The following is a 26001-nucleotide window of genomic DNA, read 5'->3' as shown; positions in this document are numbered from 1 at the left end:
ATCAAATCTGCAACCACCACAATGGCCGAAGTTTTGCATTTTTGTCTTCCTCGATCTCTAAAAATTGTTGAATCTTCATGTTCCGCTTCCATCAACTTTAAATTCTTGCCTAAAATTTGAATAATCTACTCCTTTTCGGCACTTCATAGGTCTTAAAAAAATTCTCTCATTAGCAACCATGTGATAGGGCAACTTAGCCTGTCGAATCCCATGAACTAATCTGCACAAGCAACCACCAAAGAAAACATCAAGCTACCACAAAAAATATACTCAACAAATCACAAGAATAGCTCTCACCCTATCCCCTGATAGAATCAAGGCATGAGAATCCCATAAAGGGCAGTGCTCGTGTCCACCCATAAGGGCCAGGTTGTACATATAGTACATGTACCTATCTAAAATCATTATTGAGGTACACTCTTCAGTACCACAAATCGTGTGTCTTTATCTCTTCTCTCTCTCTCTCAACCTGCATCTCTATACAGAAGCTCCATTGCAGCTATCTCAACAAACTGGTATTAGAGCTTGGTTTAGGCAATTAGGAGCTTGGCATTTCCTCAGGTGTAGGAGCTTGAAGTTGAAGAAGAGTTCATTTTGAAGAGTCTACATGCAAGGCAGCAAGGTTTGACGCTTCTTATTGAAGCTTGAAGCTTAAAGCTTCCCTCTTCATTGTTGGCAGACGTTGGCCACTTGGAGACCCTCCCCATGATCTCCAACACTTGGACCAGCATTCTAATCCCTTTAGGGTTAAAGGCGCCATTAGCATGGGTATGCATATTGATGGGACCTAAAATGGGTCGGCACTGGCTATGGCACTAGCCAGACCTCATGCATACGACAGACAACCCCACCACATGGCCTCGCGGGCCAGGAGTGTCTAATACTCACTTTGCACTAAATACTTACGACGATTTTGCGTTTGTATCCAATACGTATTCCAACATTCACCTTCCCTTCTCCTCAGAGGGAGATCCCATAACATATAGGCATAAAGCCTTGTAATATATACATAGGGAAGCACCTCTCGACTGATTGCTATGGCTCCACTACGACTCTCCTACACCTCGAGGATTGGCCCCAAGATGCATCGCTAACACATATAACATTCGCACAAACTCCACTCTTTCATAATTCAGTGTTCCAGGAGATTTTGATTTGCCTCACAAAACTTTCCCCCATGGAAGCGCCCGTCTAATCCACGACTTAGGTTTCCTGTCCTGTCAGTGTTGGTCAAAGTTTATCAATCAATTGCAATGCATTCTAGGAGATATCACGTGACATGCTTGATGCAAGGTGTATGATGATTGTGCACAACCATTTTATGATTTTAAAAAAACAAACCATGTGAGGTGCGGAAAACAACCCTTTCATGAATTTTAACTAAGCGTTACGTGCTGCACTGCTTTAGGGACTAGCACCGGAACTTTGGTGCTACTAGTCGCCTATATTTACTTATGGAATGATCCCTAAATGCTATGCATAAAGAGGGAAATCAGAATTTGTATCTTTTCAGCAATTAGATTGTTGGACAAACTTTATCCCCCCCTCACCGTTTAGGTATTGCTGCATTGTATAGGTGTAAATGGTTGTCTTGTGTCATTTTTGTATGTAAAAAATAATAAACACGTACTATAACACAAGGGACGAGGCCAAACTGAGGCTTGACCTCATGCTTTAGCCTTGCCAAACATTCACGCACATAAATCTTATTTTTTCATATTTTTTGAGCGCGAAAATCTCAATTTTTTCTATTTTTGCTATTTTTTCCTATTTATTATTCATGAAAAAAATAGGCATTTTTTGATTTATTTGTGTTGGCTTACTATTTTGAGTGAAACTTAACATTTTCTCTGATTTTATCCCATTTTCACTCATTTTTTTCAACTCAAAATTAGAAAAACCATTGATTTTCATTTAAAAAATGACATTTTGCGAGTTTTAAAAAATTAATAACAGCTCTAAATCATTACGGGTTCTGCATTTTTGTAGTTGCAGCCCTCAAACATGAGGCAAACAAGATTTAAACAAACATTCATTGTATATGAACAACATTTGGACCATGAAACAACAAAAACAAGCATTGTATATGAACAACATTTGGACCATGAACAACAAAAACAAGCAAATTTCTTTGTAAAATTGGAGCATATTGCATGTTTTGCGTGTTGCAGGTTTTTAAATAATTATTCCAGGCAACCCACGGACCGATCAGCAACCATTCTTCAGTACTGAACCTCTTTCCTCAGTCTCCTCTTCATCTTGAAGCAATCGGATCACAGTCGACAAGCATCCTTCAGGCCCTCTTATTCTTGATTTCTTGCATGCAAACCACTGCTTAGAGGAGAGAGATGGAGGAGAGAGAAATACTAGATCTGCATCTCCACAATCGGGTAGCCATTGGAGGAGCGGATTGGAGCGATAGAGAGCAAAGATAGGAAGAAGAACAGGCCCAAGATCAATTTGGGGGGTTGTTCTTTGCCCCCTTAACCCACCTCTCCTCCATATTGATTCATGGCATCCTCTTTCTTCTCTGCGTGAAAAAAAAATGCCCCTCCCCACCCCCCCCACCCCCCCTATGTATTTTGATTTTTGGAAGGGTCACACCCTTTGGACTCTCCTAAAGTCCTTTCCCACTTGGCATTTTTGCCTTTGGCTTTCCGGGCACTCCCTCTCCCACATCTGGTACTCAAATCGTGGTGTGAAAAATCTTGGGCGTCCATCTTAAAGTCTTCCACTGCCGAGCATCTCCCAGGGTCTTGTTTGTCATGCCAAAAAATTATGAAAATTCTCCGACCACCGTCCAATGGCTCTTTTAAGCACTTTTCGGGCATTGCCGCTTAAAATCGTACTGATTACCACCGCTGCCTTCAATGAAGTCTATTTTTTCCTTGAAATCCGTAATTTTTGGCTATTTTTAAGCACTTCTCGGCATCAAAAGTCATCTGTCATTGGCGACCACAGGATAGGGCGACTCAGCTCATCGAATCCCATGAAGAGATCTACACATAAACAACAAAAAGGAGCATAAAGGTGATACAAAAAATACACAACACAACACATCACAGCTCATACCCTACCCCTTGACAAAACCAAGGCATGAAATCCACGAGGAGTAGGCCTAGCATAATCTGATAGAAGGCCCAAAGCTAGTCACTAATCAACTGCTCCAACACGACCAGACTAAAAAGAACTATCAAAGAGGTCGCCCTAAGTGGTGGTCTGACCTACCTTCCTGACTAAGGACAACTCAACCAGGAGCTCCTACTAGGCGAGGACTCCTATAGCCTGATCAAGAAATATTTTCTTTTAGCATATTTCTTCTTTTAGGCTTTTATTTTTGCATACTTGAGCGTGTAAAAAGGAGGGAGCTGAGCGTAGTGACCCAAGGAGAATAGCGCATCAGCCTCAGGTCCTGTATCGGTACCCAAAAACCTACCAAGCCCTCGCGAGGCGACATTTAATCCTTTTCTAACACTCACTTTTATTTTCGCTCCAACCTTCTTTTATTTTGTTCTTTTATGGCAAGATGTCACCCCAAGGAAGGGCAAGGCATCAGCCCCGGGTCTAACTCGTCCCCAAGAACCTAGCAGGCCTTCGCAAGGCAATAAATAGCAGCTCAAGGATTTTTGTTTCTTTCCTTTTCTATTTTTATAGGGGTTAAAACCCCTTTTTACACACCTCCGTATATTCATATATTGTCTTTCAGATCTTTAGGGCTTTCTCTCTTTCCATTATTATTTTAGTTGGCTTCTCTAACTTCCTCACAACTAAGCAAGAACTCCTAGAACGGCTGCCTAGCGGGTTGGCAGAATAGGGTCACTAGAACTCCCATCTAAAATAGGTATTTCAATGTCTAACAATGCCTTGCAGGAGGCAATGACTACTCAGACCTCCCCCAAACATACAAAGCCTAAACCTGGGACTTAATGCCTCAAGTGCCGATCCCCAATAAACAAGAGAAATTAACCTTTACCCGCACATATATCATTAATTGCTTAAGGGAAAAAACTCGAAAAGGGGACGAAACCACCTGGAATGACCACAAGAAGCTCCTTCGCAGCAAAGCCTCCCTTCAGTGACTTCGTCAACCTGTACGGTGCAATCACTAAAATAACAAAGCATTAAATGTACCCGCACCAAATAGAGATAGGGCCCTCTTGGCCTAAAGAAATAGCACATTTCACTGCAAACTAACTGGCCCTCTTGGCCTAAAGAAATCAGACATTAACTACTTAAAGCTACTAGCCCTCTTGGCCTAGTGAAACAAACAAACCAGCTCATAGAGATCCCCCCTTGGAAGAAGGCAAATATACACAAATACGCTCCATTCCAAGGGGAAAAATAGGGCTCTCAGCCCTAAACTAAATGCATCAAGTTATGCCCATAGCTCTTGCATATAAAACAGGAGGCGTACACATAACGTGTCATCGGATCAACCTATGGGTCCAAGATAATAGTGGTAGATGGGTCTCAGCTTACCCATATCAACCAGCGCCTACCGTATAACACGTGGTCTGATAACATTCCCCACAAGCGAGCAGGTCCTGTCTCATTATCAATAACAACATCCGGACTAGGACCACAGTTGAAAAAGAGGTCATCTTCATAAGCAAAATTAGCTAAGGAATCCGCAAACTGATTCCAATAACATGGAATTAGCTGAAGAGATATGCTCTCAAATTCATCAAGTAGGGTTATAGCAGTTCGATGATACATACAAAGGAGAAGATTCCAGACTGTATATGTCCCATTGAGTCGATTTAAGATTAGCTGGGAATCCCCTTTTATTAACAACCTTCTAATATCACCTTTCTTAGCAATATTCAATCCCATAATCAGGGCTTTATACTCGGTCATGTTGTTAGTAAATCCTACCCCGAGATAAGCAGCTAATTTCATTGTAACTCTATGTCGGGGATCTCGGATAACTACTCCAACACTTCCTTTTCTATTAGGGCCCCTAGATGCTCCATCAAAGTATAATGTATACATCCATAATGGGTTTACATAGCTAGCCATCCAGAACTCCCCTATTCGTAATTATGATAGTCAAAGTTCAACATATTTAGAGGATGAACTGAGGGCTCCATCGCACCTTCTTCATTAAACTCAATAGGGATGCTTGTCAAGATTTGTAAGCAGTGATGGCAGAAAACTTTAATTTTCCACACAAAAGTACTGTCTTCTTGCTCAATCACTTTATATCCCTTGCTCCACCAGATAAGCCTCCCCTGATGATATCTTTGCTCGAGATATAGGTGCTCCAAATAAGGGATTAATCGCCCCATCAACCAATTTAAGCTCACCTACAGGTCTCCAATCAGTCCCAGCATGGACCTGCAATGCATTTTTCCGAGTTAGCATTACCCCCCTCTAAGATGGGTGCCAGTCCCATGGCACTTCTGGCTGTTATTGGGGAATGGTAGGAAGTTAGCAAATTGTTCGAGTGAGGGTAGATCCACATGTAGACTCAGGTGCTTATGGAAGCTTGATAATGATGTTTGTCAGAGAAGCCAATTGGATACCAAGTGGATGATGGGGGCCTCTGAAGTTGGTGGTTTGTCACCTTTTGTAATGCCTGAAAGGAGAAGGTGCGGTACACTACCTAAGGGGAGTGTCTACCTTATTGTGTGGTACATCCTGCTCGTGCTAGTGGAATGGGGAGCCAGATCTAACCATAGGCAAGCCTGGGTGACGTCCCACACTTGAGGACCCCATTCGTGCAAAGGGAGATGCGGTGCAAGTAGCTTAGGGTGATAGGTCTAACCATAGGTGACTGTTACCTCCCTAGGTATGTCTTGCCCTTGATAGGCCCTAAGAATGAAGTGGGGGATCAAAAGGGCTAGGGGGTTAGGAGCGGAGCCGACCGACCAAAGCCACCGCGCGCGCACGGCTAACTTGAGGACCCCTAGGTGCAGTGATTGTGTTTTATGTGGTGCTAAGTGCTTCTTTAAGTGAGTCGTTTTTTCCATGTCCTTGTGTGATGTTCTTCTTGCTTTTCCTTTCATGCTTTTATTTTTCTTCTTTTTCTTCTTCTTCTTTTTTCTTAAAAAAAATATATATATTACACTAGTAGGATGACAGCCAGTGCCTAATTCTCATCGTCTGAATTAGGTGGAGAAGGGGGTCGGATGGATTTGCTCAAAAATTGCCAGCTTTGCATGTATCCTTTAAGATTTATGCAAACGCGGAGTGAAGTGGTGGAGAGGAAGGGATGATTACATCTGGTGAATTGGCTGTCGTTCATGTCTTCCAGGAGAGCTAGGCAAAAAGAAGGGAGGAGGCTAGCCCTCATCATCAAGCGTGCCATGGCACAGCTGTCGATGACGTTAGGATCAAAGAAGAGGGGAAGCAGGCCACGTTCTTGCAAAGTCAGGTCCTGCTTAAGTAATAATTTAAGAAGCCTAAGATAATTACATGTAGTTATGAAAGCTGGATCAGGGCAAGAGGAGAAGTCGGCGAGGAAGCGAGTTATGGAGTCATCCAAGATTTCCGAGTTGAAGATGAGGGCGTGCTCAAAAGAGACAACATTAGAGTTGTAGATAATGGGAAAATCATATCGCATGTGGAGGGTGGCATCAAACTCCACTCCTACCCTACGAGGGTATGCCATAAACGTAGGGTTGTTCCTCTTGTAGGGCAGGGTGTTGCAAAAATCCATCCAGGTGAGTATGCTAATGTCACACATCCACCTCCTCCATAAGGGCTGGCTGTTATAACCTTGCACGGAATGTGGCATTTCAAACACTTTATTTTGCCAGAATTTGGCTTCTTCAATTCCCCAAAGAGTGGGGTTCTTCTCTCCTTCTTCTAGCCACTTCTGTCCTAGTTGGCTACCAATCCCAATCACCTCCTCCATAACCTTGAGTGGTAAGACCCTCCGCAGGCTGTTGGGCATGAGAAAGCTGAAAGTGAATGGCTCTTTTTCTCTTTCCTGTCGCTCCCAAACTACTAGTTTTGCGTGGAGTCCTGCGTGAATGTCATCAGGGCATGGTGGGAGGGGCGCAGACGGCTGCACAACTGGCTTGTCCCTTAGCTGCTTTCTGGTTTTTTCTGCTAATTTTTTTCTTCTTTCCCTGAGTGGGGCTTGTCTTTCTGCAGATGTGTCGACCAGTTGTTGCTCTTGGGAATGCGGTGAGGGGGGCTGTGAGATCACCTCTTCTCTAAACCTTCCCATATCGAGTTGAAGTTCAGCTTCATCCCCCTACCAGTCTCCTTGTTGTGTTCCCTCTTCAAACCCTATCGCATCAATTTCCTGGGGGGTTAGGTCGACCAGTAACAAGTACTTTCATTGATCATCCAGGCTCAGCTTAACCTCCACAGGTTGGGGTGGCATTTGCAGCCCTCCGTGTAGAGCTCTGCGTGAGATACTGAGTTTCTTCTTAACCACCTCCAATGACTCTTCTTCTTCTGGGCGGGTGGTGTCCATCAGTGTATCTAGAAAGGCCTTTTGCTGGGTATTAAAGGCTACCTGGGCAGCTTCTGCTTTGCTCTCTACAAGGATCTTCTCTTTCTCTACCAAAGCCAGGCGCTGTGCCAGTGTCTTCACCCTTCTTTCATTTTTCCCTGCCCATTCCTCGGCTCTCTTCTTCTTCTCTTCCATGCTCTCACCCTGCCTCTGAAACAGGGACACAAGTTTTTGCTCTTGGTCCTTTAGCTCTTTGCTCATGGTTCCTTGTTCTTTCTTTCCTTGGTCTAGCTTGTTCGTCATGGTTTCGATCTCTTTCTACTGCTGCTCTAGCTCCTACTTTCTTTCCTCGTCCTTGGCGGTAAACTCAGCCATAGGCTTTTCGATGTGATCAATTTTTGCAATCAACTCTTCATGTTGCACGATTAGGAGCTTGTATTCTCTTTGCATCTTCATGAGTTCCTATGTTTCATCCTCCAGCCCTCTTCCCTGTCATCCTTAGCCTTCAGCTCCTGTTTGAGATCGGAGATCTCCCTTTGCTGCATGGCTATTACTCGGGTCTTTTCAAGCTGAAATGCAGCCACTGACTTTTTTTTACCACCAACTCAACCACATCTATCTTCCTTTCCTCCTTAGTCTTCTCCAATTGAGAGAGAAGATCGACGACGTACTTGTTGTAATTAGCTAGTGGCATCATTGTTGTGTGGATGGGAGTGGTTGAGGCCTCCACTTTCTGGCACTTCGGATCCTGCCTTGACTCGGTGTCCATGGCCGGCCTTTTCTGCCCTGTGGCTATAGTCTCGGTGCTCTTCCCTTGGGCTAGTTCTTTGTTAATAAAGTATTGCATCCATGCCACGAGGTTTGAGACATCTGTGCTAGTTGGGGATGCTCAGGGTGAGGGTTGTTGCTTTGGTGGGAGGCACCAGGAGGGTCGGAATAGGGTGGCTGGGAGCCTTGCCTTTGCCCTCAGTGATGCCAATGGTACAATTTCTGGCACCCTGCGTGCTAGAACTGGGCCCCTCCTCTCTGGGCGGGCTCATAGCCCCTAGGTCATCTGGCCTGCTTTGTTGTTCGATTGATCGGCGTGTAGCTTCAACCAAGTCTTCCTCCTCCTTCCTTCTTAGCTCCTCCTCTTCTTCAGCAGCTCTTCTCTCCCTCTCTTTCTCTGTTTTCCTACACTCTTCCTCCAATCTATCTGCTTCTTGTTTTTTCTTTTTCTCCCTCTCTTCGGCCTCCTTGAGGGATTCCCTCTTTTCCCTCTCTAAATACTATTTCTCTTTTTTTCGGCCTTCATCCTGCTTCTTCTTTTGTGTCGTAACACCATATTGGGGAATATGGGACATGTGGTCAAATCTTTGGATTTGTCATAACTTGAATACTATAACTCCAAATTGAGTGCTCTAATAGATTCCATTTTTCAAACACTTTCCAATGATAGGTCATATCATATAGTTTTGAGAAACTTATGGGTATGTTATTTGGGTGTCACCTTTTTAGTATTCAAAAAATGGAAATTGGGAGATTCCCAAACTCACTAATATTGTGTTTCATCTTTTTAACAAGTTTCTTTGCTGTCTTCTTGCTCATATGTTCCTTCTGCTCTTCCCCTTCTTCACTCTGAGTTCTGTCACACTGGATACTTCTTTGTCCTGGTGAGGGGGCAATCTCTCGGGTGTTTCTCCTTCTCCTTCCTCTGCATCCTGAGCCTATTTTATTGCCTCTTGAATGAGGGCAGTCAAAATGCTTTTGTAGCCAATGAATGAGGCTTTGGATGAGGCCTTATTTCTTTTTGTGCTCTTGGACGTTGGGGAATCCCCACCTACTGGTTTACTGCCCAAAGCTAGTACTTTTGTCGCCTGGTCAATGGTCTTACATACATAGCCATTCCAATTGACTTCGTCCAAGGTGCAAGCTACCACATTCTCCAGCATAAGAACGCTGATTTGATGCATCAAGAAGTTGTAGCATTGGCTGGAGAAGAGTGTATGCACTAGCTTTACTTGTAGACAGGCTTCCGCATCAGGAATGTCCTGGATGCTGATGCCGTCATTGGTCAGCACTTCTTCCCTCTTCATCTTAAGCATGGCATAAACATCTCTCTTATGCTTTTTCTCTACCTTCGGCTCCAACCCCAACGACTTCTCCACCAAGGCTAGGTTTAAGTGTACCTACACCTGCTTGGCCTTTTCTCCCCTTCCCACCGTCACAGTGCCGTACTCCTGGTCAGGGTTGTACATCTTGAGGAACTCCACACACTTTGTGTGGTCAGGCTCTTGTGCAAACTTCTCAAGGTACTTTGTGAGGTTGCACTGCTCGACAACTCTCTTGGCTATTTCCTCCTTGGCCACCACACCCTCTATATTATGGATGGTTCGAAATTTGAGCTGGTTGTAGATGCGGTTTTCTAGGGTGATGCGATATTGCATCCTTTCCTCCTCCGTGAACTGGAGTCGGTGGGCGGTCTTGCTGTGACATCTTTCATTCCTGTCATGAACCCAAGTTTTCATTAGTGCTTTCAAAATAATAATTTGCTAGAAAAGAAATACTCTATGTGTTTATTGAATGAAAGCATTAAAATCCAGTGTAGATTCTTCCCTTCAAATCTAACTTTTTTTCCCCTTTATTTCAAAGTTCTCGTGCCATTTTCCCTACCTCACTCATTTTTTATGTGTTTATGCGTTTGCTTGATTTTCCTTGGTTTTGGTTTGATTCACCTTACCCCCCTCCCCTTCCAGCTTGAGAAGAATCCTTCCTAGGATTGAAAGTTAGGAGGTCAAGGGCATTCTACAATGTGATCTAGGATTTACCTGCATAGGAGCCAAGTATAGAAATTGGGATTGTACTCTAACTGAGCTTCGCAGTCTAGATCAAAGGGTCGAATGCCTACGTGTGTGATGTATGCGAGAACATATGTTAGGAAGTCACCAGAATTGGCACGGCTAGCAATATGTAACTCTTTCTCAGTCAGTAGGCAATCGAGGTAGGGGTGTCCTTTGATGTGCTCTTCTATGGGTCGGCCACGAAGAGTGGTTAACACTCTATACGAGGTTGGCATGACGTAAGTGGGGTCGTACTCCACTGTTTTGATTACGCGGCGCTGCTCAGTGTTGGTCATTATTTGGCATCCTTCAACTTCCCATTGCAATTGAAGAGTATACCAGTGCCTTAAGAATTGGGATTCAATATTAGCAAGTTTTGATAATTCTGCGATTTCTTGGTCAGTAATGGCACAAGTGTTTCATTTATCATAGGACGTGATTCGGTGTTGTTTGATGGCCTGCTCTTTGGATATCTCACTGGTGAGCAATTCAGTAGCGGAGTTAGAGGCTTTTGCAAATGCAAATTCAAATGTCTCCCATGAACAAGGCATTGTTCGAACTTCATTTGCAAAGGGTTCTTACAGTAGGCCTAAATCCAAGAGATCATACCTCAGAGCTAACAACATGAAAGTGGCATCGAGTCGTCTAATGCAATCAACCACATCCTTCTCTGTGTCCTTAGCTAGATTGGTGGCCAGTGTTAAGAATGATTTCCACTCATAAGGGGGTTGAAGGCTTGTTGGTGGTTGGGGTTTGATAGAACTAGAGTGATAGATGACTTTTGATGCCGAGAAGTGCTTAAAAATAGCCAAAAATTACGAATCCTAGGGAAAAAATAAACTTCGTCTAAGACGGCGGTGGCAATTAGTACGATTTTAAGCGGCAATGCTCGAAAAGTACTTAAAAGAGCCACTGGACGGCGGTTCGAGAAATTTGATGATTTTTGGGTATGATAGATGAGACCTTGGGAGATGCCTGGCAGTGGAAGACTTCAAGACGGACACCCAGGATTTTTCAGACCACGATTCGGGTACCGAACGTGGGAGAGGGAGTGCCTGGAAGGCCAAAGGCCAAAATGCCAAGTGGGAAAGGACTTTAGGAGAGTCCAAAGGGTGTGACCCTTTGGGGGGGCCCCAAAAATAAAAAAAAGTGGGGGGGGGGGGGGGGGGGGGTTCGATTCTTTTTCACGCAGGAAAGAAGGAAGGCGCCATGAAATGAAATGGAGGAGAGATGGGTTATGGGGCCAAAGAACAACCCCCCAACTGAACTTGGGCCTGTTCTTCTTCCTATCTTCGCTCCCCATCGCTCCAATCCACTCCTCCAATGGTTGCCTGGTTGTGGAGATGCATTTCTAGTCTTTCTCTCTCCTCCATCTCTCTCCTCTAAGCGGTGGTTTGCATGCAAGAAATCAAGAAGAAGAGGGGCTGAAGGATGCTTGTGCGGTTGTGATCGGATTGCTCCAAGATGAAGAGGAGGATAAGGAAAGAGGTTCAACACTGAAGAATGGGTCCGTGGGCTACCCCAAATAAATATTAAAAAACCCGCAATACGCAAAACACACGATATGCTCCAATTTTATGAAGAAATTTGCTTGTTTTTGTTGTTTCATGGTCCAAATGTTGTTCATATGCAATGAATGTTTGTTTGAATCTTGTTTGCATCATGTTTGAGGGCTCCAACTACAAAAATGCAGAACCCATAATGATTTAGAGCCGTTATTAATTTTTTAAAACTTGTAAAATGTCATTTTTCAATGGAAATTAGTGATTTTTTCGATTTTGAGTTGGAAAAAAGGAGTGAAAATGGGATAAAATCAAAGAAAATGTTAAGTTTGAGTCAAAATAATAAGCCAACATAAATAAATTAGAAAATAATTATTTTTCATGAATAATAAATAGAAAAAAATAGTAAAAAATACAGAAAATTGAGATTTTTACATTAAAAAAATATAAAAAAAAAGATTTATGTGCATGAAGGTTTGGTGAGGCTAAAGCATGAGGTCAAGTCTCAGTTTGGCCTCGTCCTTTGTGTTATAGTATGTGTTTATTATTTTTTACATACAAAAATGACACAAAACAACAATTTACACCTATACAATGTAGTAACACCTAAACGGTGAGGGGGGAAATAAAGTTTGTGTAACGATCTAATTGCTGAAAAGATATAAATTTTGATTTCCCTCTTTGTGCATAGATTTAGGGATCGTTCCATAATTAAATATAGGCGACTAGTAGCATGGAAGTTCCGGTGCTAGTCCCTAAAGCAGCGCAACACGTAACGCTTAGTTAAAATTCATGAAAGAGCTATTTTCCGCACCTCATATGGTTGGTTTTTTTAAATCATAAAATGGTTGTGCACAATCGTCATACACCTTGCATCAAGCATGTCACGTGGTATCTCCTGGAATGCATTGCAATTCATTGATAAACTTTAACCAATGCTGAGAGGACAGGAAACCTAAGTTGTGGGTTGTTAGATGGGCACTTTCGTTGGGGAAAGTTTTGTGAGGCAAATCAAAATCTCTTGGAACGCTAAATTATAAAAGAGTGGAGTTTGTGCAAATGTTATATGTGTTAGCGATGCATCTTGGGGCCAATCTGCGAGGTGTAAGAGAGTCACAGTGGAGCCATGGCAATCAGCCGAGAGGTGCTTCCCTATGTGTGTATTACGAGGCATTATGCCTATATGTTATGGGATCTCCCATTGAGGAGAAGGGAAGGTGAAAGTTGGACTAGATATTGGATACAAATGCAAAATCGTCATAAGCATTTAGTGAAAAGTGAGTTTTAGACGCTCCTAGCCCGCGAGGCCGTGTGGTGGGGTTGTTTGTTGCATGCATGAGGTCCGGCTAGTGCCATAGCCAGTGCCGGCCTATTTTAGGTCCCATCAGTGGTGCATTTGCCGAGAGCCACCAACAAGTGGTGGTTCTCGAATCAAGGGTTTTTAGGGACCAAATAGTTGGTTTATGTCCTTTGACAAGGACCGTCAAGATGAAATACAAAAAGCAAAACGTGCAGACGGCGGTTGGAGATTGTAAGACACTATTCTCCTCAAAGGAGTAGCCTGTTACGCATAAGTGGCAGTGGTTCTAGTAACCTAGGTGTTACAAGTAGCTCTTCGAGTGCAAGTGGAAGTCTTGGTACTGTCCTATTTCCAGTTAATCAACACACAACAAGTGGGGGTGTAGTGTTGCCTACACAAACTCCTGTTGTCAATCCAATTGTAGCCATGGCACAACTTATCGCAATTCCAGCAGGTACACCAGATTTACCAACGTTAGGAGCACCGTTGCCCATTTTCCATGGGTTAGCAGAAGAAGATGGAGAACTCCACATTAAGGAGTTTCAAACGCTCATGTTCAACTATCAAATCCAAGATGAAGGACACCTAATGATGTTCTTCAATATGACGTTAAAAGGAAGAGCGACAGTGTGGTATCACGGTCTAGAAGCCAGAACCATAACTAGCAGTGCACAATTCTTTATGGCTTTTTGTAGGGAGTTTGCCCTTGAGAAGGGTGGACAATATTGGTTGCGTGTTCTGAATATAGCACGGCAAGATCCAAATGAGAATGTCTAGGTATATGCCAAGAAAATAAAGCAAGTTCTTTGCAAACTTAATGCTTATATTCCCATTCCAATGGCTGCACAGTTGCAATATTTCCTACATGGATTGGATTTTAATATCTAGGTGCAGCTGAATAGTATTGCTTTGGCCGATATTGACACTGCCATTACCCAAGCAGAAGGAGTAGAGTCGCACTTGCAAGCGGCTTATGTAGCAAGGATAAATTGGAATGGTAATAATTTGGCCTTGACTAATGGGAGTCAAGGGGACCCCATGTTAAATACAAGTGGTAGAGGGAGTATTATATCGAATCTGCCTATGTTACCAGCTCCTCCTAGCATGACTATGCCTATGGCTAGTCAGGTGGCCTCACTAAATAGTGGTGGAAATCAAACAATGAATCCTAATGTTGTCCCAGTTGGTCAGCGGCTAATTCCTAATCAAGTGGTTAGGCCCATGGGACGACATGCTAACGATCACGGCTATGAGTCGAGTGCTTCTAATGTCCTTGGTGAAGTTAAGGACATGATGAAGCACTACACTGATATGATATCTGAAGAGTATTGACAAATAGCTATGGATGTCAATTTTCTTAAGAAGAAACAGAATTTAATAGGGAGCCGATGCCCTGAAGAGGGTGGCCCCTCAAGATTCAGCTGTAAGTGGTGTGGGGGCCAACATTTCTCTAGGAATTTCTCGAATGTCAAATGTGATATTTGTGGGAAGTCTGGCCACTTAGCTGCTACGTGTGCTAGTAAGATTAGTTCTCTCCAACAATGGAGTAAACAACTAGGTCCAGTTAACCATCGCGCACAAGGGAATAATCTCCAGCAAGACGATGGACCAAGAAGGTTACATTACTAAGGTCCACGTTATAGTTGCGAGCATGGAATGCTATCTGGACTTTAGGGTCATGGATTCTATGGACAGACTATCAAGTTTACAGGACGTCCTAGCTATCCAGTTTTGCTAGGTAGGCCATGGATTCTACGGACAGACTATCAAGTCAATATACTGTCCCATTGTGTAATAGTGGATGCTTACCCTGAGTCTCCTCAGAGTGAGAGAGCTTCACTATCCTCCACTGAACTAGAAATAATAGATGATCCATCTAGTAGTGAGACGTCATCGAGTAATGGATCTAAGGAAGGGTCCACTACAAAGGATATTTATCAAATAACCTTGAATGAGCCGATAGAGCCTCATGATCGAATAACAGACACGGACGTATTGAGCTAGATCTTGGTACGCTAAATGATTCACAGCCAATTAAATTAGGATCCATGCTCAGTTCGAAAGAAAGAGAGGATTATGTGTCCTTAATTCGAGAGTTCCACGATATCTTTGCTTGGAGCTATGACGAACTTAGGGGTATTCCTCCCAGATAGCTATGTATACTATTCCTGTAAAGAAAGGTACCTGCCCTGTACGTCAGAAAGTAAAGCGTATGCCTTTTTGTGGGAGCTTTTTCTCAACCGCCAAGACCCATGGACCGCTTATTGTTTCAAGCGTTCCAAGTGAGCTCTAATGGCTACCTCTCATATAGCCGACACACCCTCGATCCTATGAGTGTAGTGAGCTTACGTTGATGCTGATATGAGTTGCCTCCTCTCTTCCACACTCTGGTAGCTCCACGATCCTAGATGCTAGCTCAAGCATGCTCAAGCCTCCTCCTTCTCCAAGCTCCAACCGCCATAGCCGTGCGCGTAAGAGAAGGAAAGAGAAGAGAAGATGGTGAAGAGCTTCACCCCCTTGATCCCTCACTTCCACTCACTCCCTCCCTCACTCTCATAATCACTCCCTCTCTCAAGAGCACACACAAGAAAGGAGAGGAGAAGAAGAGAAGAAGAGGAGAGCTCTTGTTGGGCACACACCAAAGAATGAGCTTCCATTCACTTTTTGAACTTTATATACACAAATCCTAAAACCCCATGGGCACACATCCTTTTTTACATGACCGGCCATTGTGGCAAGGTCCCTTTTTCTAATTTCCTCTTTTTGCTTTATGCCCTAGACCTATATTCAACTATTCTTTTACAGGTGGCACAGGAGGGATCCTGGTACTCTTTTACAAGAGTTTTGGAGTTTTTGAGGTGCCTTTTATTTAAAACTACTCTTTTGGCCCCATCTTAGCTTTGGAGCCCGCCTGCGTGTCCTTGCTCCTTTTCTATCTTCTTTCTGATTTTTCATTTGTCCTTCCGCCTTCTCGGCTTGGGGTTAACATTACCCCCTCCGAGACGGGTGCCAGTCCCATGGCACTCTTGTCGACTGTTGGTGTTTTAAGAGGCAGTTGGCAGAGCAGTCATGTGAGGGCAGGGTAGCATGTAGACTCGGGTGCTCGTGGAAGCGTGGTAGTAAGATTGGTTGGAAAAGTAACGGATGTTGACGGGGCCTCCGAAGTCGGTGGGTGGGCGCGCTGGTGGTGCTTGGAAGGACAGGAGGTGGTGCTCCACCTAAGGAGGGGGATGTCTATCTTACTGTGCAGTGCGAGTGGCTCAGGGTGACAGGTCTAACCATAGGCGAGTGACCTCCCTAGGTATAACTTGCCCTTGATGGGCCCTATGCGTGAAGTGGGGGAGCAAAAAGGGCTAGGGGGTTAGGAGTGGAGCTGCCACCGAAGCCACTAGGCATACCTAACTTGAGGACCCCTAGGTGCAATGATTGTGCTTTATGTGGTGCTGAGTGATTGTGGAAGTGAGTTGTTTTGTTTATTCCATACGTAAGGATCCGCCTGCACGGTTTTTTTTTTTTTGCACTATACTAGGAGAACGACAGGCTGTACCTAATATTCCTTGTCTGATTGAGGCGGAGAAGGGGGTCGGATGGACTTGCTAAAAAATTGATGGCTTTGCATGTACCCTTTGAGGTTCATGCGGACGTGGAGAGAGGTGGTGGAGAGGAAGGAATGGTTGCACCTAGTAAACTGGCTGTTGTTCATATCTTCTAGGAGAGCAGTCAAAAGGAGGGAAGAAGGCTAGCTCTCATCATTAGGTGTGCCATGGCACAGCTAACAATAGCATTGGGGTCAAAAAAGAGGGGGGGCAAGCCACGCTCTTGTTAGGTCGGGTCCTGCTTGAGTAATAGCTTAAGTAGCCTAAGGTAATTACAGGTAGTTATAAAGGCGGGATTGGGACATGAGGAGAAGTCCGCGAGAAAGCGCATCATGGAATCATTTAGGCTTCCTAAGTCAAAAAGGAGGGCATGCTCGAAGGAGGCAGTGGTGGAGTTGTAGATGATAGGGAAATCATGCCGCCCATGGAGGGTGGAAACAAAATCCACACCTACCCTACGAGGATATGCCATGAATGTGGGGTCGTTCCTCTCGTAGGGAGGGTGTTGCAAAACGCCATCTAGGAGAGCATGCTAATATCGCACACTCGCCTCCTCCAAAGAGGTTGGCAATTGTAGCCCTGTACACTGTGTGGTATTTCGAACACCTTGTCTTGCCAAAACTCTGCTTCCTCCGTGCCCCATAGAGTGGGGGTCTTCGTTCTTTCTTCTAGCCATTTTTGGCCCAGTTGACCGCCAGTCACGATCACCTCCTCCATTACCTTCATTGGTAGGACCCTTCTCAGGCTGTTAGGCATGAGGAAGCTGAAGGTGAAAGGGTCATTTTGTTTCCTTGCCATTCCTAAATCACCAGCTCTACGTGGAATCCCATCGGGAGGTCATTGGGGCACAGTGGGAGAGGTGCGAATGGCCGCACGACTGGTTTGGCTCTTAACTGCCTCCTGGTTTCTTCAACTAATTTCCTCCGTCGCTCCCTGAGCGCAGTTTGTCTGTCCGAGGGTGGGTCGATCTGTTGCTGTTCCTGATCATGCGGTGAGGGGGGTCGTGGGATTATTTCTTCGTTGGTTCTCTTTATGAGAAATTCAATATCAGCCTCCTCCCCCTGCTGGTCATCTAGTTGCGCTCCTTCCTCAAATCCGAGTGCGTCCAACTCTTGGGGGGTTAGGCTGGCCAATAGTAGGTACTTTCGTTGTTCTTCTAAGCCCAACCTAACCTCCGCAGGTTGGGGTGGCATCTGTAGCCCTGCATGTAGGGCTCTGCATGCAATGCTCAGTTTCTTCTGCACCACCTCCAACGACTCCTTTCCCTTTAGCCAGGTCGTGTCTAGTAACGTGTTGAGGAAGGCCTGTTGTTAGGCACTGAAGGCTGTCTGGATGGCATCTGCTTTACTTTCTGCCAAGACAAAGCGAGGCACCATGCCAGTGCCTTCACCCATTTCTCGTTCTACGCGGCCCATTCCTCTGCCCTTTTGTTCATTCCTTCCATGCTCTCCCCCTGCTTCTGTGCTAGGGTTATGAGCTTTTGCTCCTGGGCTCTTAGTTCTCAGCTCATTATCTTGTGCTCTTTCCTTTCGAGGTGCAGTTGATCGGTCATAGACTCGATCTCTTTTCGCTGCTACTTCCTCTCTTGTCTTCTCTCCTCTTCTTTGGCATTTAGTTCCTCCATCATGTGCTCCATGTTGGCAGTTCTCGCCTGCAGTTCCCCATGTTGCATTAGGAGGAGCTTGTATTCCTGCTGCATCTGCACCAGTTCTTGATTTTCCTCCTCAAGCCGCTGTTTGTAGCTTTCTTCCATGTCTTCCTTGGCTTTCAATTCTTTCTTGAGGTAAAAAATTTGTCATTGTTGCATGGCTATTATGTGGGTTTTCTCCAGTTGGAAGGCGGCTACTGACTCCTTTTCTGCCACCACCAACTCAGCCCACCACCATTCTCTTTTCCTCCTTCGCCCTCTCCAATTGGGAGAGCAGCTCGGCGACATACTCGTTGTAACTAGTTGGTGGCGTCATTGTTGTGTAGGCTGGGGTAGTCGAGGCCTCCATACTCGGACGCTTTTGGTGCTGCCTCAACTCAACCGGATGGCCTCTTTTGCCCCGTGGCCGTGGTTTTTGTGCTCTTCCCCTGGGCCATTTCTTTACTGATGAAGTATTGCATCCAGGCCACAAAGTTGAAAACTTCCATGCTGGTGGGGATGCTAGGGGTGAGTATAGTTGGTTCAGTGGTGGGTGCTATGAGGGTGGGGATAGGATGGAGGGGGGCCTTGCCTTTGCCTTCCAGGACTGTAATCGGCACGACTTTTGGTACCTACGTGCTAGAGCTAGACCCTTCTTCCCTCAGTTGGCTCCAGACTCCTGGATCATCAGCCCTGCAATGTTGCTCAATGGACCGGCGTGTGGCCTCGGCCAAGTCCTCCTCCTCCTTTCTTCTTAGTTCATCTTCTTCCTCCGCAGCTCTTCTTTGCCTTTCATTTTTGGTCTTCCTGTATTCTTCCTCCAGTTTCTCCTTTTCTTCCTACTCTTGTCTTTTCCTCTTCTCAGCCTCCTGTTTTGACGTCTTTTTAGCCCTCTTGACTTGCTCTGTTGTTTCTTCTTCTTCATGTTTCCTCTTCTTCTCCCTCTTCTTGGCTAGCCTGAGGGATTGTTTTTGCTTTTTCCAAATCCTATTTCTCCTTCTTGCGGCCTTCATCCGGTTTCTTTTTCTTCTGTGTTGTCTTCTTCTTGGGTTCCTTGACATGCTTTTTGCTTAATTGCTCTTCTTGCCCCTGTCCTTCCTTATCGGTCTCAGTCCTGTCGCGTTGGACCTCTCTTGGTACTGATGAGGGGGTGACCTATCGGACGTTTCCCCTTCCCCCTCTTCTGCATCCTCTAGCGTCTCTTTCACATCCTACTAGATGAGCACTGTTAAAATGCTTCCATAGGCGATGAATGAGGCCTTCTTTCTTTCTGTGGCCCTAGACGCTGGAGACTCTCCTCTTGCGGGCGTGCTTCCTAAAGCTAGTGCTTTAGCCGCCTGGTTGATAGTTTTGCGCACATAGCCGTTCTAATCAACTTCATGTAGGGTATGAGCTACTACGTTCTCTAGCACATGCACACTGATTCGGTGTACCAATGCGTTATAGCGCTGGCTAGAGAAGAGCGCGTGTACCAGTTTTGCCTGCAATCTAGTTTCTACATCAGAGGGATGTCCTGAATGATGATGCCATCATTTGTTAGCACGCCCCCCTTTCTCATCCTCAGCATGGTGTACACATCTCTCTTCTTCTTCTTTTCTATTTTTGATTCCAGTCCCAGCGCCTTCTCCACCAAGGCGGGGGTTAAACAAACCAGCACCTACTTGGCGTTTTGTCCCCTACCTATTGTGACAGTGCGCACTCGTTGTCGGGGTCATAAGACCTGAGAAATTCCACACACTTTGTGTGTTCGGGTTCTTGTGCGAATCTTTCCAGGTACTTGGTGAAGTTGCATTTTTCAATGACTCTCCTGGCTACCTCCTCCTTGGCCACCAAACCTTCTATGTTGTGAATGGTTCGGAACTTTAATTGATTTTAGAAGCGGCTCTCCAGAGTGATGTTGTTGTGCACTCTTTCCTCTTCCGTGAATGGAAGTCGGTGGACACGGTCTTGTTGCGACATCTTTCGTTCCTGTCATAAACCCCAATTTCCATTAGCTCTTCCAAATTAATAATACAAAAACATCATAGACTGAAAAGGAAAGACTCTATGTGTTGATTGAATGAAAGTCTTAAAATTCTATCCAATGTGGAGCCTTCCTTTTTGGCTTTAAATTTTTGCATTTTATTTTAAAGTTCTCTTGACATCTTTCTACCTCGCTTGTTGCTACGCGCTTATGCGTTTTGCGTGATTTTTATTGGTTTTAATTGATCTCTTAATTCACCTTACTCCCCTTCCCTTCCCAACTTGAGAAGAATCCTTACTAGGATTGAAGGTATGGGAGGTTGAGGACCTTGGGCAATGGGTCTTAGGAGTCATCAGTGTAGGAACCAAGTGTAAAATCGGGGTTATACTCTAACTAAGTTGTGCAATTGAGATCAAAAGGGCGAGTGCCAACGTGCATTATGTAAATGAGAACATCTGTTAGGAAGTCACCGGAGGCACCGTGGCTAGCAATGTGTAGCTCCTCCTCGATTAGTAGGTGATTGAGGTAAGGATGTCCCTTGATGTGCTCTTCCAGGGGGCGGTTGCGAAGAGTGGTTAACACTCTGTATGAGATTGGTGCGATATCAGTGGGATCACACTCCACTATTTTGATTGCATGGCGCTGCTCTGCGTTGGTCATGACTCGGCATCCCTCTACTTCCCATTGCAACCTAAGAGTGTACTAGTGTCGCAAGAATGGGGATTCAGTCCCAATAAGTTGGGATAATTCTACAATTTCTTGGTCGGTGATGGCCGAAGTGGTTCGCTGATCGTATGACATTATGAGGCGCTATTTGAGGGCTTACTCTTTAGAGACCTCGCTGTCAAGCAATACAGCAGCGGAGTTTACTGCCTCTGCGAAGGTAAGTTCAAACATCTCCCAAAAACAAGGCATCATGCAAATTTCGGTTGCAAAAGGCTTAGGGAACAAGCCTAAGTCCAAGCAGTCGTAGCTCAGAGCTAGCTCTCTAAAGGTGGCATCGAGCCATCTAATGCAATCAACCACGTCATCCCTTGTATCTTTGGCTAGATCTGAGGCTAGTGTCAAAAATGACTTCCGCTCGTAGGAGGGTTTAAGACGTGCCGGTGGTTGGGGTTTGATGGCACTAGAGCCTTTGACAGTGGATAGTTGTGGTTGCGGATGTGCCTTAGGTTACGGTTGGGCTTCCTAGCTTAGGGCTGGGGGAGCAACAGCTACTTCTGATGGGCTAATGCCTTCAATGTGGATCATTGTAGTTGGATGGACTCTAGTGGGTGATGGGTCATGCGATGGTATCTGACGTTTGGGCCGGTAGGCTTGTTCGAGTCTCTCGGGCATATGTGTAGATGGGCTTGATGGATGTGGGCCTGGGGAGTACTACAACTCGTGGTTTTGAGGTTTGATGGGGTTGTTGAGATATCGAGCTCCACTCGTGATATGCCAGGGTGACCGTTGTGCATTTATGTCACCGACGTGTTAGTTGCAGATGCGGTTGGTACACCGCCCATGAATAATAGCTACATGATAGCTATCCTTATCTACTCTAGTTCGTGGCTCAGTTAATATGCCAGCTTAGTTAGTTGAGTTTGGTTTGAGACCCATATATAGGGTTCTTCTATTTCTTTGTATGAGAGTTCTTTTGGCTTACACAACTAAGAAGAGGAAAACAGTTTTCAGCCTCCACCTTTGTGTGTGTTCCCCCATTGTGCAAGCAAGAAAGCTACAAGTGAGACTCCTTCCTTCTCTCCCACAATCTTGACATGGTATTAGAGCCTTGTTCGTGGTAAGGAGCTCAAGAAAGCAAGCCAAGCTCGTGGTGTTCTGGTAAGAGGAGCAGTGTTGCTTTCATTTTCTGTTTTGGGAGCAGATCTCTGCAGGTAGCACAGCCGGAAATTGCAGGAGTGCATTGTCTCAGATTGAGACGCCCTTCGCGGTGAAGCAAGAGGGCAGTATATGCTGCGGGAGCAGGCTTTAGCCCCTGGCGACCCTGTTTTTTTGATTTGAGGCCATTTCGGGGCCTGTTTTGGAGGCAGAAGTTTTCTGCATGCACTTAGGAAAAGGCCCAGTTTTATGCTGTGCGACCACTGTTCTACAGGTCGGTGAAAAGTTACTGCAGAAATTGCATTGTATGCTTGTGTGCAGAGACATTGGGAGTTACAAAATCATCCTTGTTGCCTGTTGATGCAAAATCGTTACTAGGGAGTGACTGTGTGGTCAAATACCACTTTCATCAGTTTTGCAGATTAGCCCTTGTGAGGCTGAAGCTGTGTTCTTTGCAGTGACAGAACTTTTTGCAGTGTTCTGTAATGGCGTCTGATTCTCTCTCATAGATTGTCACTGAAAAGCTTGACAAGAACAACTTCCAAGCATGGAAGTTTAGAATGACGAATTTCCTTATGGGAAAAGGATATTGGGAATTTGTTGCAGGAAATGAAGAAGAACCAGTTCTTCCTGATGTTCCCAATCAACAGCAAATGCAGGCATTTAAAGCATGGCATGAGAGAGCCAGGAAAGTTATGTACTGGCTGTCTATCAGCATTTCAGACTCTATGATTGTGCATATTCAGGATGCAAGTATGCCAAAGGAGGCATGGGATACTCTATCAAAGATGTATAGCACAAATACGCAAGCTAGGAAAATGCAGCTCAAGCAAGAGTTGCACAATGTGCAAAGAGAAAATATGAGCATCAATGACTACCACATGAAGGTGAAGAAGATTGCAGATGCACTTGCTTCCATTGGGTCGCCAGTGGAAGATGATGATTTAGTTTCTGTGACCTTGAATGGTCTAAGAAAGGATTATGCACAGTTTCGGACATCCATTTCAGTTCGTGAAAGATTTCCTGATTTTGAGGAGTTGATTGCTCTTCTAATTTCTGAGGAGCAGAGAAATGGTGGTGCATCCTCTTCAGGAGGAACTTCAAAAGAAACTGTCTTCTACTCAAATGCTGGAAGAGGTAGAGGAGGCCGATTTGGAGGCCGTGGTAGAAATCAGAATATACAGCAAACTCAAGAAAACCAGTCCTATGGAGGAGGACGTGGTAACTCTAGAGGCAAGGAGAGCCAAAGAGGTTGTGGTGGATGGCAAAGAGGCCAAAATGCAAACAGTAATGTTGAATACTACTATTGTGGTAAAATGGGTCATATGGCTAAAGACTGCTATAAAAAGCAGAATGACATCATGAATGGAAAACTGCAATAAGGAAATTATGCATCTTCTAGTAGACAGGGTGATGACAGAAATGAGCATTTGTTTATGGTGCAGCACATGAACAATTCTGTGACAAGTGCAGAAGAAAGCAACGATGTGTGGTATGTTGACTCAGGTGCATCAAACCACATGACAGGTCATGCAGAATGGATGGAGGATGCAAGGAAAATGGAAAAACCAGGATTTGTGGAGACTGGTGATGATACTGCACATCCGATTGTGCAGATTGGAAAAATTCCTTTGTCTATGCAGGATGGGAAAAAGAAATACCTGTCCGATGTATTTCATGTCCCGAATATCACCAAGAATCTGGTTTCTGTTGGTCAAATGGTTGAACAGGGCTTGCAGGTCAGATTTAATCCTCATGGATGCTTTGTTGAGGATATGAAAAATAAAGGTCGCTTGATAGCAAAAGGAAAGAAGAAGGGCAGAATGTTTACGTTGGATGCAGACATGTTTGAATTGAGTACAACAATGTTTGCACATGGGACCGGTGTAGTTGCAGATATTGATATTTGGCATAAACGCATTGGTCATGTTAATGTACAGCGACTTAAATCAATGCAGGCCCAAAATATTGTTGCATGATTGCCTAGATTCAAGGTTGCAAAAATGCATAAGGTATGTGAAGCCTGTCAGTTTGGAAAACAGGCAAGGAAACCATTTCCTAGACATGTTCAAGAGAGTAAGAAGCCATTGGAATTAATCCACTCTGATGTGTGGACTACTAAAGCTGCATCTCTTGGAGGCTATCATTATTTTGTTACTTTTATTGATGACTATAGCAGAAAAGTTTGGGTGTATTTTATGAAAAAGAAAAGTGAAGTTTTTTGGCATTTCAAAACTCTTAAAGCTATGGTTGAAAAAGAAACAGGCCTGCAAATAAAATGCCTAAGGTCAGATGGAGGGAGAGAGTACCTCTCAAATGAGTTTGCAAGGTTCTTGCAGGAGCATGGCATAAAGCAGCAATATTCATGCAGTCATACCCCACAGCAAAATGGAATTGCAGAAAGAAAAAACAGACATATTGGAGAGGTGTCTCGTGCCATGCTCAATGAAAAAGACCTGCGAGATTTTTATTGGGCTGAAGCAGTTGCTACAGCAGTCTATATAATGAACAGGACTCCCACTGCAGCAATACATGGGATGACTCCAGAGGAGAGGTATACTGGTAGGAAACCAGATATTTCTCATTTGAAAATTTTTGGTTGCATTGCCTATGTACATGTGCCAGATGAGTTGAGATCCAAGTTGGATCCAAAAGCTGAGAAGTGCATCTTTATTGGTTACTCTCTGCAGCAAAAAGGATATAGATGCTATAACCCTTCTACTCGTAAGTTTACAGTGAGTAGAGATGTTGTTTTTTATGAGATGAGTAGCTGGTATAAACCAGTAAATGTGATTGATGATGTAGATGCACAAAATGGTAATGCTGCACAGAATTCATAGCAGCAGTCACAAAATATTAGTGGACCTGGAGCGTCCTCTAGCAGTGGTTCACATTCTTCGCCATGGACAGGCAGATTGAGATCAGGAGAATCTTCTCAAAGCAATGCAGATAGTGGTATGCAGGTATCACGAAAAGGAAAAGAGAAGGTTGATCAGCCCATGTTTAATGTGAATGCAGGTCACTCTTATGTGGATGGTGAATCCAGTGGCTCAGAACAGAGCATTGATGATGAGTTGGGTATTCCTTCTATTGTTACACCTGGAGTAAGGAAGACCAGGGATGTTTTGAGAGCACCTGGGAGTGAACCTACTTTGCGCAGGTCTACGAGAGCTAGGTATCCTGTGGATAGGCTGAAATATGATGGATTTACAGCCATTCACTATGCATATATGGTCAAAGTGATACAGGAACCAGAACCCACTTCTTTTGAGCAAGCCATGGGAAAAGAAAAATGGGAGAAAGCCATGGATGAAGAAATGGATGCCTTGGAAGAAAATGCTACATGGGAGTTAGTACCTTTGCCTAAAGGTAAGAATGCAATTGGCTGTAAGTGGGTTTATAAGGTGAAGCACAATGCAGATGGTTGTGTGAACAGATACAAGGCAAGACTAGTAGTCAAGGGGTATGCACAAACATATGGCATTGACTATGAAGAAACATTTAGTCTGGTTGCAAGGATAGCAACCGTAAGAGCAGTCATTGCTATGGCTGCATCAAAGGAATGGTCTTTACATCAGATGGATGTAAAGAATGCCTTCTTGCATGGTGATTTGCAAGAAGAGGTATATATGGAGCAGCCACCAGGTTATGTGCATGCTGTTCATCCTGAGTTTGTTTGCAGGTTGAAAAAAGCTTTGTATGGCTTGAAACAAGCACCTAGAGCATGGTCTGACAAGATAGGACAGTATCTTGTCACTATTGGCTTTCAGATTTCCAAGGCAGATTTCTCACTTTATGTGAGAAAAATAGAGAAAGGTATTATGCTACTTGTCATTTATGTTGATGATTTGATTATGACAGGTGACAGTGATGAAGATATCCTTCATGTGAAAATGCTATTGAAGCAGAAGTTTGAGATGAAGGATTTGGAAGAGCTGCGTTATTTCTTGGACATTGAGGTGATT

This window comes from Lygodium microphyllum, chromosome 30 (genome assembly GCF_053477565.2).
Source record: "Lygodium microphyllum isolate KBCC chromosome 30, Lygodium_microphyllum_v1.1.10, whole genome shotgun sequence".
Taxonomy (NCBI): domain Eukaryota; kingdom Viridiplantae; phylum Streptophyta; class Polypodiopsida; order Schizaeales; family Lygodiaceae; genus Lygodium; species Lygodium microphyllum.
The sequence above is the reverse complement of the archived record's forward strand: the minus strand, read 5'-3'. Positions refer to the sequence as shown.